Raw genomic sequence first — 15,443 nt, forward strand, 5'->3', positions numbered from 1 at the left:
GATCTGATTCAATAACATAAATTTAATTTTTGAACAGTCTCTTAGTTAAGATTTTCAGGTTACATCAATATTCATTACTTTATTAACAATTATAACAAGTAATTGCTTGTCTAGCAACCAGGACACAAGACCTTGGGAAGAGATTTATCAAGAAGTAGATATAATAAGGGAATTTAAAAAATCTATTTTAAGGATGTAAAGGTGTTTGTCTAGGATCACAAATCCTCCACCAACTGCCCAACACGGCTAGAGGTTCCTGGGGGTGTCCACTGCTGAGCGGACCTGCTGAGTCAGTGCTTGCTTAACTCCTAACACTGGAGCCAGGCATAATCTGCTATCTCAGATACCTTGGCTAGAGCACTTGTGAAATGTAGGTACTCATTTGCCTCTCTGGCTTAAGACTTAAAAGAGAAGCAGGTGCAGTTGTCTGGCCTATTTTACTCGAGTTACATCATCATCAGAGTTCTCCGTTATCTGTTTATCACTTGGACAATGAAAGAAGACAGAAAATGAATGCAAGTGAGAGCAAATCCCCCTTTTCCCTGCTGAACAAATGAGTTCAAGCCCCTCACTTCATCTCTCCTTTCCCGCAGATCCCACACTGAACTCAAGGGAACTTTCAAGAATATGCACAGGGGCTAAAGCAGGAGAGACCAGTGGAAGGTAAACCCAGGTATGATGCAGTGTATGGAATGTGGGATGGGAGGGGGCAGAAAAAGAGTGTGTGAGATAGAAAGAGACAGAGAGAAGCAGAAAGGGATGGTGAGAGAGGGAGAGAGAGAGAGAACAGAGAGACAGAGAAAGGCAGCGACAGAGAAACAGGAAGACAGAGAGAGAAACAGACAGAGGCAGAGAAGGACAGTGCGTGTGCTAAAATACAAACGTATTCTCAAGCTCTTTAGACAAAAGACTATTCCAACCTATTACCATTCCTAAACAGAAAGGCACAATTGGTGAGGGAAAAGGCATGAGGGAAAGAGATTTACTGATAAAATACGTTTGGCTTTTTGTTTACCACCACTGTTTCATTGCATTGATTATATTTTAATTAGAAAGGCATATACACATTTTGACAAAGTCAAACAATTAGTTTACAAATAAAAACAGTAAATCCCCTTGCTTCTTTGACCTCCAATTCCACCCCTCAAATTAACTATTTGATGAGTCTCTTTCTAGTATTTGTTTATATGCTAATAAAACTTGGGCGGCTAAATTCTGATGAGTATCACAGGGCAGACAGAAGGGGAGGAGAACTGCAAAGAGAAACACGTGTTTCCAGCCCTGTGCCAGATATATTAAATGCATAGTAAACTCCATGAGGTCAGAGACCTCGTTAGTCTTGTTCTGATAAACCTCAAGCCTCAGAGCACCATCCAGGACAGAGTCAATACTTTAAAAATATTTGCAAAAAGAAGGAAGAGGGCTGGGTGCGGTAGCTTACGCCTGTAATCCCAGCACTTTGGGAGGCCGAGACGGGCGGATCACGAGGTCAGGAGATCGAGACCATCCTGGCTAACACGGTGAAACCCCATCTCTACTAAGAATATAAAAAAAAAAAAAAAAATTAGCCGGGCGAGGTGGCGGCGCCTGTATTCCCAGCTACTTGGGAGGCTGAGGCAGGAGAATGGCCTGAACCCGGGAGGCAGAGGTTGCAGTGAGCCGAGATCTGGCCACTGCACTCCAGCCTGGGTGACAAAGCGAGACTCCATCTCAAAAAAAAAAAAAAAAAAAAAGAAGGAAGAGAAGGAGAGATGGTAAGGAGGAAAGAAAGGTAAAAGAAAGGAATGAAACGAGAAAAGAGGAAAAATCTAAAATGTTAAATTCTACCACAGCCCAATTGAACGAGTTTTATAATGCTGATTTTTGAAGATTACAACAGTGAGGCTTGGAGAAGTGAAGTAATTAGCCCAGAAGTCCATGCTGTTGCTACTAAAACAAGCTGCCCGTGGTAGGTACAAAGTGCTCTTAAGGAAGACCTGTTCTGGTGAGCTGCCATGAGGGAAGTGAAAGGCACACTCCAGGAAGACAACTTATACTTCTTTTATTCAATTTATTACTAAGAAACTATTTCATGCTATTGTGAGTAAAATTATTTTCTTAATTTTCAGATCATTTGTTGATATCATAAATGCAATTCATTTTTGAATACTGATCTTATATCCTGAGACTTTGCAAAAGATTCTGTTAATGTGAGAAGTTTTGTATGTGTGCATTCCTTAGAAATTTCTACATACAAGGCCATACCATCTGCAAATATAGGCAGTTTTACGTCTTTCTTTACAGTCACTATTCTGTTTGTTTCTTTTTCTTGCACAGACTAAAAACTCCAATAAAATTTTTGAATAGAAATGTGGGTATCTTTCTCTGTTCCCAACCCCAGGGTGAGACCATTCAGCCTTTCACCAATATGAATAACGTTAGCTATAATTTTGGGGCAGATGGTTTTTATTACTTGAGAATGTTCCTCTCTATTTTTATTGTCATTGAGAGTTTCTATCATGAATAGAGATTGAATATTGTCACATGATGTTTCTGGACCTTGGTGCTATGTGATGAGACTGCATCTTACTTAAACTTTGGCAGTAGCTGACTTCCTCTGAGACCACCGCAGTAGGGGAAGAGGATACATCATCTCATGGTTTCCAGGTTTCTCACTCTGTCTCTGTTGACTCCCAGGTTGGGTGGGGTGGGGGAGACTCCTTGTTACTGCTGGGTGGGGATGGGATTTTCCGTTTCCCTCTAGGCCTCACCTGGCACTTCCTCTGCTGGGAAGGGTGGCAGTGCCATGTGGGTGCTCCCCTATGGCCTCCAGTGCCACAATGGAAGGAGAGGCCTGGCCCCTAGCCACACTCTCTGCACCACCCTGGTGGGGTTGGCGTGCTTTGTTACAGTCTCAGAAAGTCTTGACTTCTGGGGCTGTGATGTTTGACTGGATTCGAGCAGTTACTGTATAACGTTTTCTGTTGTGTTAGGACGTCTCTTTCCAGATTCTTTTATTGACAGAAGAGAATTTTTCTGGCTTTGAAGAGGCTTTTAAAAATCAATTAACTTATTTTCACCACGCTCACTGACATCTCAAGGTTGCCAGCTGCTTCAGCCCCAACTTGGCATAAAAAAGGCAAAAGAAAAGTCAAGGAACTCACCTTGTGCTGTTTCTCAAGATCTCCTGCCAGCCTGCCTTCTCTTCCTCACCTTTTGCAATTGTCTCATGTTTGTTTTACAGATGATGTTCAGGGATTTTAGTTATACTTAGTGGGAAGAGTAAAGAAAAGTACAAATTTTAAAAAGTACATCTACTTCCTGTTTAAGCTTTTCTAATTATGAAATGATTATTTTATCCTAGTAAGATTTCTGATCTTAAAGGTATATTTTGTGATACTAATTTAAAGTGCTAGGTCGGTTACGGTTACAGTAAAGTTTAAGCTACTTTTTGTTTCATTTTCTTAATGGTTGTTCAAGGGGTTATCATATATATCTTAGATTATTATAATCTATTTCAGATAATTACTTTATTTTGGTAAAATGTAGCAGGTTTGCTCCCATATGGTTTTATTTTCTACCCTTTCCTGTGTCCAATTATCATCATTTATATCATATAAATAATTGTTATAAACCAGCAAATACTCTTAATGTTATTGCTTTTAAATTTATTTTTCATTTTATTTATTTATGTATTTTATTTTGTTTTCTTTTTATTTTATTTTTTGAGATGGAGTTTTGCCCTTGTTGCCCAGGCTAGAATGCAGTGGCACAATCTCGACTCACCACAACTCTGCCTCCCGGGTTCAAGTGATTCTCCTGCCTCAGCCCATTGAGGAGCTGCGATTACAGGCATGCACCACCATGCCCAGCTAATTTTACATTTTTTAGTAGAGACGGGGTTTCTCCATGTTGGTCAGGTTGGTCTCAAACTCCCGACCTCAGGTGATCTGCCTGCCTCAATCTCCCAAAGTGCTAGGATTACAGGTATGGAAAAAAAAAAGTTTTAATTAAAAAAATAAAGGAGAAATTACACATTCACAAACCCATATACACATCTATACATGTATTTTCAGTTCTCCCCATACATGATAGTTGTGTTCTATAATGTCACTGCAAACAATCAGTTAGTGAATACTGAACTGTCGCTTCTAGGGAAAATTATGATTATGTTTCTTTGACACTCTGGTCCCGACAAACTTTAGTCAACCAATCAATATTTAATCTTGTTTATGTGTGTTTCTGTTTAAACACACCTTATTTAATATACTGTATATTGTCGGTTCATTAACATTGAACTTATAGCCAATGACACTATAACTCATACATGAATGAAGCTGATGTAATATACGTATTTTCTCTGTAAGGCATACTACAGCCTTCTTATACTTAGGAATGCTAGACAGTACTTCATCACTATGCTTGAGGGCCATTGTCAGCAACAAAATCACCAAAAAAGGACAAAAATATGGTACTCAATAGACCATAAAAAAGATACTTGTTTATGGTAGTACAGTGAAATAAAGCAGAGCATTGCCTTGGCCTGAACTCCAGCAAAGACTGTGTACATTGAGTGACTTTGACTTTTTACTGCTCTGTGTATGCCTCTGAATGACTGCAAAAGCCCTGAGTATTGATTCTGGAGTTGTAAATAAATTTCAGTGAGTACGTGAATACACAAATACAGAATCCATAAAACCTTAGGGTTCATACACACACATAATATTTTCTATTTAAACACATACTTTTCAATGGTGATCTTCATTACTTTCTGTGTATCTGAGATACTATCTAGCGTTATTATTTCCTTTCATCCTGTATCTTCCTTCATTTAATACCTTTACGCACTTTTACTTGTGTCATTATGAAACTCCTATTATATGCATGTTGACACACAAAATGGTGTCCTATAGGTCTCTGAGTGTTTATTTGTCTTTAATCTTTTTTCCTCTGTTCTTCAGATTGGACTCTTTCCAATGATCTATCTTCAAGGGAAAGTATTTTGTTCTATCATCCCAAGTTTGCTGTTGAGGCTCCCTTGTGATTTTTTAACTTCAATTGTATTTTTCAACTCTAGAGCTTCTATTTATTTCTTTTTTATAGTTTCTACTTTTCTGTTGAGAGTTCACATTTATTGATTTCATATTTACTTTTTATATTTTATTTAACATTTAATCATAGTTTCCTTTAATTTGTACATGGTTGTACTAATAAATGTTTGCCTGATTTTCAGCACATCTCAGATTTTTTTTTGAAAGCTAAACATTTTACTTAATACACAATACTCAATATTTATCTTTATTTTCCTGAGATTTGTGGGGTTTTTTCCCCCTCTTCTTTTTTTCCTCTGTGGAATCCATCTCCCTTGCTCCGTTGACTATGTGGCTACTGAGGACTCAATGTTTTTCAATCTTTATTTTTTTTTTACCTTAGCTTCCTAGTGACTGCTTCTATATATCATAATTTATAGCTCAACCAATGATTTTGGCACACACTGTGCTCAAACACTTCTAACTGTAAGGATTACCCCCTTTACTTACCAATCTGTGTGGAGGGCATAGAGTGGATTCAAGGTTCAATCATTTTTCAAGTCTCCCTTGGCTTTTATTTTTCACCTGGCCCTCGCCTGTCAAGCACATTAGCTTGTGATGTACAAAGAGCCTAATTGGCCCTTCCATGGCTCTCTCATGTCCAGAATCTTCCACATTCTATTTTTGGGTAGTGTATCATTTACCCCAACAGATACTACAATCTCGGGCTAGCAAAGTGGTGGGTTTTCCCTGCTTGTTTTCAACAGTTAACAATACCACAAAGTTTATTGCCTTGCTCCAAATCGAGTCAGCTCCCTTTGCCTGAAAAGCTGCTGCTTTTCTGGCTGAACTTATGCTGGTAAAACTTTTTTCACTTACTGATTTGTGGAGAAGGGGGAAACAATTTCAGGCAGAAAGGCAAGAGACTACTGCTCTTCTTACTCAAATCTCTACCATGTATAATTTTTTAAGAAGAAAGATGATCAATTTGTTGTCTGTTTTTAGTCAATTTACAGAACTCTGAAATTGTTGCATTTGACAATTGTATATGTTTTTGTTCTTCTTTGTGTAAAGAAAATTAACCTACCACTTTATCCCTTGATAGCCAGAAGTCTCTCCCTCAATCATTACACAACATAAATTTTACATACATGGAAAACAAGGTTAGAGAAATAAGTAATTTAATGGACCTTGGTTGGAATTTTACTTCTCCTAATTCCCTGTGCTATGTTCATTTCACCAAAGCTTGCTGCCATCTCAAAATGACGTATTATCCTGTTTTCCCTCTCAACTTACTAGAAAGGCTGATTTATTTTATGTTTTCCAGTGGCCACAAATTTACATTTCTAAAAAGTAAGAAATATACCATAGCATACCATACTAGTACCTTAAAATAAAAAAATACTTTTTTTAGAGTAACTGGGTGATTTTTCTTTAAAAATAAACATATAAAAACAGCACATGAAGTATTTTGTCGTCTAATTCAATATTTTGCTTTTGATTGGCTGCTTCTCCAAAAGAATATTGGTTTCTCAATGTCATTTTTTCTAGTTTCTCAGCTGCAGACTTCAAATATTGCATTAGGTGCTGACTATATAGTAATAATCTGCTTGATAGCATCTGTGGTTCACACTGGAATTGTATCCAGAATCAGACATTATTTCTTTACCTGATTTAAGCAAAAATAAGCCTAGCTAGGTTTCATGCATTGTGTATCAGTATAAATAAATAATATGCCTTCTCAATAAACCTCTTCTTACTTATCAGGTAGCCAGATAAACAGAAAAAGGTGCCATGACTCCAGCTGATATGTCAATCTCCTTATTTATACATGGAGAGGAAATAAAGTGTACTCCTTTCAACAGTCAATGTCAAATTTGATCATTTCTGACTCCAGCTAAGCACTGAATATCAGATAATTTCTCTAACTGAATGTTTATATTAGAAGAGGTTACCTGAACAGATAAATGTTATAAATAGTAAAAATGTATATATTGTCTTTGGATGGGGAAAATATAGGACTCATTTTTATTTCAAACTAAGAACATTTCGAATCTTTCGGGATGTTTGGGTATTATAATATTCATTACAATCATTGTGTTCTATATTCATGGTGAGTTACAAATGACGAGCTCTTTGCATCTCCTTTTGTGAGAAAATGAGGTCTATTTCCCCATCCCTTGACTGTGGGCTGGCCCTGTGACAAGCAGAAGGTAGCATGAGTGATACTGTGTGACTGACAAGCATTGGCCACAAAAGGTCTTCCAGTTTATAATTTCCCCCTCCGTTAATGCTATCTGTCATTGTGTGAACAAGTCCAGGCTGGGTTCCATGAAGATGATACACCAAGTAGAAAAACAGGCCTCTTGGGGGAAACATTCCATCAGTCTCAGTCATTTCAGATGTCAACGTTAGGACCCAACTATCAGTGACACCCTCCAGAAGCAGCTACACCTCCTTTAGACCCTAACTGACCACAGTGAGCCTGGACCACTCTGCAGGGAGCAAGAAATAGATCCTCTTGAGCCCAGACCAAGTTGTCAACTAAGAACTGTGGGCAACAAAATGGTGGTGGTTTTGGGTCAGGTTTTGGAATCATTTATCCCATTAGAAATGGATAACTAATATGATTTGTTTCATAGAATAAATTCAAACATGCTTTTCAAATGCTTTGAGCATTCAAACAAATACATACACACACACACACACTCCTACAACAACCACCACAAGGAACAACAACTTAAAAATTAACCATGATTCATGCTTATAATGTGTAGTCAACATCTCTTAGTTCAGATTCAAAACTTAGAAATTTAGGTGTCAGAAATAATAGAGTAACAAGTAACAACCTTCTAAAAAATGACTGGGATGCACTTAAATTCTCTTTAAAATGAGTCAAATACCTCCTAAGCAGATATGTTAAAGGGGATAACTTTGTATAATAAAAAGGCCTCAGGCCTTGAAGTAAAATAAACTCAGCTGAGACACCAGCGTTGCCAATCACTGGCTTTGGGAGCTTGCTTCTACTAGGTCTGCTACTTAATATCCCTATCTCCTTATTTGTCAAAATGAAGATAAATGTACCTACTTCAGAGGGTTAGTGTAAGACATAAAGATGTGATATACAGAATATACCTAACATTGTATCACATGCTAATATATATCACTTTCCTTCCCTGACCCTGATATTTACCCTTAGGGCTGAGAAAATATTGGAAGCTCTCTCTACATAACCCATTACAAGTATACACTTCAAAGAGCTAAGGAAAGAAAGCGAATATTTATACAAAATGTGTAAATGAATATAAAATATAATGTAAAGATACATACATGTAAATAAATTAAAAACATAAAGTATGTAATCCCATAAAATGTACAAATGAATATTGATGATAGCTCACAACTTTTTAGCAATACTTGTAAATAATGAATATATTAGACTAATAAAAGTGTTTACTCTTAAAAACAGCTCAGGAACAGCAGATGGCATGGCTGTAATTTGGATCCTAATCCAAGGCCTACTCAAATCACAGCAGGAACCAGGTAAACTGATCAAGATTTTCCCTAAAACACACAAGGGGAATGGAGAATAGGAAAATCCCACAGCACACTAACAAATTCCATAGCAGCGGACATACCTGTCTGCGCTTCTAATTTGTGTTCTTATCTTTGCCCAATTCTAGGTATCTCTTGGGCATTTGTCTAAGGAAAAAGCAGTACCCCCTGTGTTGAAGGTGAGTTCTTCAGTGTAATGAGACTGCTTTGAAAACCAGACACCCAGGAAGAATGGGGAATACGTGTCTGAACAACGCCAAGATGCCTCCTAGACACCATGCTCTGTATTTCTAGGCAGTTGTGTCAATCAATTGTTCTTGAACATTTTTCACTAATATGAAAATCCAGACACTTATATTTTTTATAGAATTAAGGAAACACGAAGGTCTGGATTTTTTATATAAATCTATATTTACACAAGGGGACTCAAATTACATAGAAATGTTCAGCATACAGTTTTACAGAGGATCAAAATGGTAGAGGTCTTCCAGTGTTATATTTTTATAATATTTTAATAAACATCATTTATTAATCTGCAAAAAAAGTGCAGTCAAAAATCCATTGAATAAACTTTATATAAAAACTGCATTATAGAAATGAGATTTTTACAAATATTTAACAGCCCTTCTTACTTCAACACTAAACTCTGAAGATTATTCTTAGCTTTTAAAACGTTTTCACATATACTCTAGACATATAGCCAGACGTTTATGCTAATTTATGCATATTGTAGAAATGCAAAAAATACTAATTAGCATGAAAATTGCCATGAATAGAAACGGGAAATATATTTTATAATGGGAATTTAGATGTATCACAAGTTGATAAATGTGTTACCTATTTAAACATCCAATTTGAGCACAGAAAGGCTTGCATATATATTGCACAATTTACATCATTAAAACAATTTATCTCCCCAAAATATTGGTCTGTACTTTATAAATTATCATCTACAAAGAAAGTATATATTCTTGCCTGCTGAATTATCAATATATTCATAGTAAATTCTTTATAAATAGTCAGATAGTCAGTTATTTCATCTTAATCATTGATATTCCTTTTTACTATTCTTGCTGCCTTTAAAAACACAAAGAAGATTAAGTACAACTTCCTGCATTCCTCTCATGGGAATATTATGTTTTAGAATCTGTTCACTGGTTAGGAATCTAGATAATAGCATTTGAAGCACAGTCAAAAAAAGTTTATAGCTGTTTATTTGTAGCTCTAATAAAACATCTGCCTGCTCTTTTAAAATTAGTAATTTCCTACTTAATGTACAGTTCATACAATATTTTAGACACATTGAAACTTAAAAATAAATACCAATGCAGCACCACTGTTTTAAGATGCTTGATAAGTATGTTGGAGATTTTTAATTTAAATGCATGTCAGTTTATGCCTCCAGGCCACGTAAAGAAAAGATACTGAATTTCTGATAGTTGAAGAGTGGAAGAAAGAAAATATCCAACGTTTCTTTGCCCACGTTGGATGTGGTTTCTATTATTGTTTCTCTAACTCTCTCAGATATTCCCACTAAATCTTAATTTTCTTTCTTTGCCAATGAAACCCCGCCTTTGTAAATTTCAAAATAACTGGGAGAAAAATTTGGAATGTTCTCAAGACAAAGAAATAATAAATGTTTGAGGGGGATGGATACTCCAACTACCCTATTTGATCCCTACACAATTTTTTTTTTTTTTTGAGATGGAGTCTAACTCTGTCGCCCAGGCTGGAGTGCAGTGGTGCCATCTTGGATCTTGGCTCACTGCAACCTCTGCCTCCCAGATTCAAGCGTTTCTCCTGCCTCAGCCTCCAAGGAGCTGGGACTACAGGCATGTGCAACCAGATCATTACACATTTTAGGAATGCAACAAAATACTATATGTACCCCAAAAGGACAACATTACATATAGAGTAAAAATTATTTAAACAGCAAAATCGATGTGACTGATTCAATTTCTTTATCTCCTAGGCATGATGATCTCCAAAGTGTGCAGGTGATTTATACGGTTCAGAGAAAAACTCTTAGGGTGACCCACTGGGATACAGGGAGGAAATATTAAGCCTCTACTCATTTCATCTGAAGCGTAAGGTACCAGGAAGCTTCACTACTACATGAAGCACAGTTTGACTGGGCCACATCCACTTGGTTCATGTGTCAACTGGGTTCAGACCTTTCCTGGTGCAGAATGTTCCAAGGGAAGCATGTGAGTGCCCATGGCAAGGGGCTGTTCACTGGCTCTGTTGCTGCACTTGTCTGTTTCCTTAAAGTTTACAGTTTAGGTGCATCCGTGTAAGAGGATTTAAAAGATTGTGCAATTTAATTTCAGTCAAATCGATCCCTACAAAGCAATTACTAGTTATAGAAAATTCCTGAAAAGGAATTATAAAAGGTAAGACTAAAAGAATACTGAAAAGAAACCATAAAAGGTAAGACTAAAAGATTCCTGGAAAGAAACCATAAAAGGTAAGGCTAAAAGTGGAAGCCCAGGCAGGGCTGATAGATCCTCCACCAGGAGGGACGAGGGCAGCTCACAGACCAGAATCTGCTCCCACCAGTATGGTATCCATTCCAAAATTTGAGCACTGTTTGGATTGGTTATTAGAGATGTTATGACACAAAAGGGACAGAACTTGATCCACTACAGTTAATGAGAAACTTCATCAGCTCCACATTAAACTAAGTGGCAATCTGGTCTTCATCAGATCTGCTACAGAATCAACCAAACACTGTCACTAATAGAAACATGGATTTATGCCCAAGATTATAAACAATAATAGGGCCCTAAGTGTATATTATGCTGTGAGTTATTATTATGATTGTAGGAATCATCACATTTATCACACAGAGCCTGTGCTGTGATTATTAAAAATAAGCACATAGAGCATGAAGACAGATATCTATGATTTTTTTTGGCAATGCTTACAAAATTTTGTTAAATCTTTATGTTAAATGTCTACAAGTGTCATTTATGGTTCACTAACATTATCGTCCTATATGCGTATCACTTGTAAATATTCTTAAATTTATAATCAAAAGGAACATATGATTTTTATTTTTTATTTTTTATTTTTTTGAGACGGAGTCTTGCTCTGTCACCAGGCTGGAGTGCAGTGATGCAATCTCAGCTCACTGCAATCTCTGCCTCCTGGGTTCAAGCAATTCCCCTGCCTCAGCCTCCCAAGTAGCTGGGACTACAGGCACGGGCCACCATGCCCAGCTAATTTTTTATATTTTAGTAAAGACGGGGTTTGACCATGTTGTCCAAGATGGTCTCGACCTCCTGACCTTGTGATCCACCTGCCTCGGCCTCCTGAAGTGCTGGGATTACAGGCCTGAGACCCCATGCTCGGCCAGAACATACAATTCTTTTAAAATGTTTGGAACACTGTTCTATACCACTGATGATGAAATAACTTTGATGTAAACAAGGTGACCTTGTTAAGAGTAAAGATTCCTGGCCTACCCTGGGAGAATTCTGGTACAAATCATCAGACAATCCCACCCTGAGGAATGTTTTTATTGAACAAACTCCTAATTTGTCCCTTTCTTTCTCTCCTAGTTACAGCACGTTTGTTTTCAAGAAGAATTGAAAAGAAAAATGCATCTAGTGGTGCATTATTCCAATGTCTGTTGCCATTTTTCTACTGGAAGTCATAGAAGTAAGGAAGGGGTACGATAAAGAATGGCATGCTGGCAGAGACCTAACCAGGGTGATTGGAATGGAAGAAACACAAACAATTTGGCTTCCCCAAATGCTGCTCTCTGCAGGAACTTATCACCATTACAGGAGCAGGTGGCTCTTTCCAATGCTCCCATCACTCTGTAGAATTTGGTTGGGAATCTCATGAGTAGATAACAATCATTTTCAAATGGTAGAAAGCCAGCACACACAGGAGCATGTACAATAGTTCAGAGTCATGTTGGGTTCTGGCTACTTTCCTTTGGAAGATTGCTTTTTCCCATGTGTATTAGAAAATACTTAAATACGGGGGTTGTTTTTATTTTTTTAAAGATAATGTTTAGTTTTAAAAGGTTAATTGATGGCCATTACGGGAACATCGAAGAGTTCTGCTCCCTTTTATGCCACCTGTCTCTGCCGAAATGGCAATGGCCTTGGACAATTATGTGAAATCAAAGAGTTTCATTTTGAAATTGAAAAATAATTTATAGATTTAAAAAATAGACTTATGGCATTTAGCCCAACTAGGAAACTAAATTTAGAATCAATTGCACAGCGCTTTGAAACAATGCAGGATGATAAAACATAAGCTATTATGATACAAAAAGGCGAATGTTTGTGCAACTCAGCTTTATTGTGTAATTATCTTCTGGTAGCAGACTTCCCAGAAAAGGCTGCATGAGCTGGGCAAGTCACTGGGCCTTGGTTTGCTTATTTTTATGTTGATAATAATAAAACACTCAACCCACAAAATTGTTGTAAAGATAAAAATGAAGTCATGTTTATGAAAGGATTCTGATGTATGTTTAAAGCCCTACAGAAATATTACTTTTACATATACATAAAATGAGAAGATTGAAATTTTTTACATTTTAAAAATAATTTTGAATGCCATAGATCTGTTATAGCTCTATTACAGAAACCATTGAACTTAAAATTAAGAGACTTGCATATTAGTAACCAACATACATTTTGCTAACTATGGAACTCTATATAATTAACATCCTTAGAGTTCTCATTTATGAATATTTCCTTCCTAAGTTACAAATATATAACTGGCAGTAAACCTTATTATACATTATTCAAATTTCTTGAAGTTCTCCAATGCTCCTGATTATTTTTGAAATTATTCTTTAAAAAAAACATTGGGGAAACTCTGAGGACGTTAGCGTGGGTGAAGGCTTCTTGAGCAATACCCTACAGGCACAAGCAACCAAAGCAAAAAGGACAAATGGGATGACATCAAGTTAAACGGTTTCTGCCCAGCAAATGAAAAAATCTACAAAGTGAAGAGACAACCCACAGAATAGATGAAAATATGTGCAAGCTATCCATCTGACAAGGGATTAATAACCAGAATATATAAGAAGCTCAAACAGCTCTATGGGAAAAAATTGAATATGATTTAAAAATGAGCAAAAATCTGAATAGACACTTCTCAAAAGAAGACATACAAACGGCCAACAGGTGTAGGAAAAGGTGCTCAATGTCATTGATCATAAGAGAAATATAAATCAAAACTACAATGAGATATCATCTCACCCCAGTTAAAATGGCTTTTATCCAAAAGTCGGGCAATAACAAATGCTGAAGAGGATGTGGAGAAATGGAGAAAAGGAAACCCTGGTACACTTTTGTTGGGAATGTAAATTATTACAACCACTATGGAGAACAATTTGGAGGTTTCTCAAGAAGAACAAAAATAGAGCTAGCATATGATCCAGCGATCCCTCTCCTAGGTATATACTCAAAAGAAACAAAATCAGTATGTTGAAGAGATGTCTACACTCCCACATTTATTGCAGCACTATTCACAATAGCCAGATTTAGAAGAAACCTAAATGTCCATCAACAGACGAATGGATAAAGAAAATGTAGCACTTTTATAAACCATGGATTACTATTCAGCCATAAAAATAAATGAGATCCTATCATTTGCAACAACACAGATGGAACTGGAGGTCATTATGTTAAGTGAAACAAGCCAGGCACAGAGAGACAAACGTCGCATGTTCTCACGTATTTATAAGATCTAAAAATCAAAACAATTAAACTCTTGGAGACAGAAAGTAGAGGGATGGTTACCAGAGTCTGGGAAGGGTTGTCAGAAAGGTGGAGGTGGTAGTAATGGGTACCAAAAAAATAGACAAATAAGACCTAATATTTGCTAACACAACAGGTGCTAGTAAAAAATAATTTTATTATTTTTTTATATTTCATTAAAATAATTTAATTATTTTAAATGTATGAAATTATTTTTATAGTAAAAAATAATCTCATTATACATTTTAAAATAATTAAGACTATAATTGGATTGTTTTTAGCACAAAGGATAAATGCTTGAGGTGATGGATACCCCATTTACCCTGTTGTGACTATTATGCATTGCATGACTGTATCAAAATATCTCATATACCCTATAAATATATACAGCTTCTATGGACCCAAAATTTTTTTAAAAATAAAACTCATGTAACCCATAAATACGTACACCTACTATGTACCTACAAACATTAGAAATAAGCAAATCAAATAATTATTTAAATATTACTACATTGCTTCCATAATTGCATTAAGAAGCCTTATCCCAAGAACATGAATAGATTAATGTATAATGAAAACATGTGATCTTTGATCAAGAATAGTATTTTAACGAATGGTGATTATTTGCTCAGAACAAAGGGTTCTTAAATTTATTCGTGCCCAGTTATGAAGATAACGCTTTAAGGACACTGTGTCATGGCAAAATTTACAACATTTTTTGGCTGAACATATTTTGGGTCTACCAACATTCTATCATACATTTTATATCTAAGTAACATCTAAACCTAAGTCATCATAATTCCTGTGTGCATTTTTCTGTGTTCACCCATTCTGCATCAGAAATCGCATGCATATTGCTCTCAGTGTTACCCCGAAATATGTTCTATAAAGATCAACACTGACGTTCCACAGTAACAGTGACACACAACATGTGCACAGCACAGACACATGGGGTACAGTAACCGGAATCTTTGTCAACTCCACTGCTGAAGTACTTTTGTCTCTAGTTACTAAAGGAAGAAAGAGAATCATAGACAAGTTTATCGTGAGACTGAAAAGGAAGCCAGTACTAAGGAGTATTAGAATTTAAAATGTGACTCATGCTTTTTACATTGCTTTCTCTTCCACACACACACACACAAAAGTTATTTTG

General features: G+C 36.4%; 1 long non-coding RNA gene across 1 annotated transcript; it reads left to right on the plus strand.

Annotated features, from left to right (window-relative positions):
- Nucleotides 1-209: 209 nt before the first annotated feature.
- On the plus strand, nucleotides 210-14,413 carry LOC126941542 (uncharacterized). The gene is made up of 5 exons (XR_007721351.1): nucleotides 210-673; nucleotides 1,833-1,948; nucleotides 8,479-8,552; nucleotides 8,693-8,743; nucleotides 12,128-14,413. It is a non-coding gene; the product is annotated as an uncharacterized LOC126941542 (long non-coding RNA).
- The last annotated feature ends 1,030 nt before the right edge of the window (nucleotides 14,414-15,443 follow it).

This window comes from Macaca thibetana, chromosome 18 (genome assembly GCF_024542745.1).
Source record: "Macaca thibetana thibetana isolate TM-01 chromosome 18, ASM2454274v1, whole genome shotgun sequence".
Classification (NCBI taxonomy): Eukaryota; Metazoa; Chordata; class Mammalia; order Primates; family Cercopithecidae; genus Macaca; species Macaca thibetana.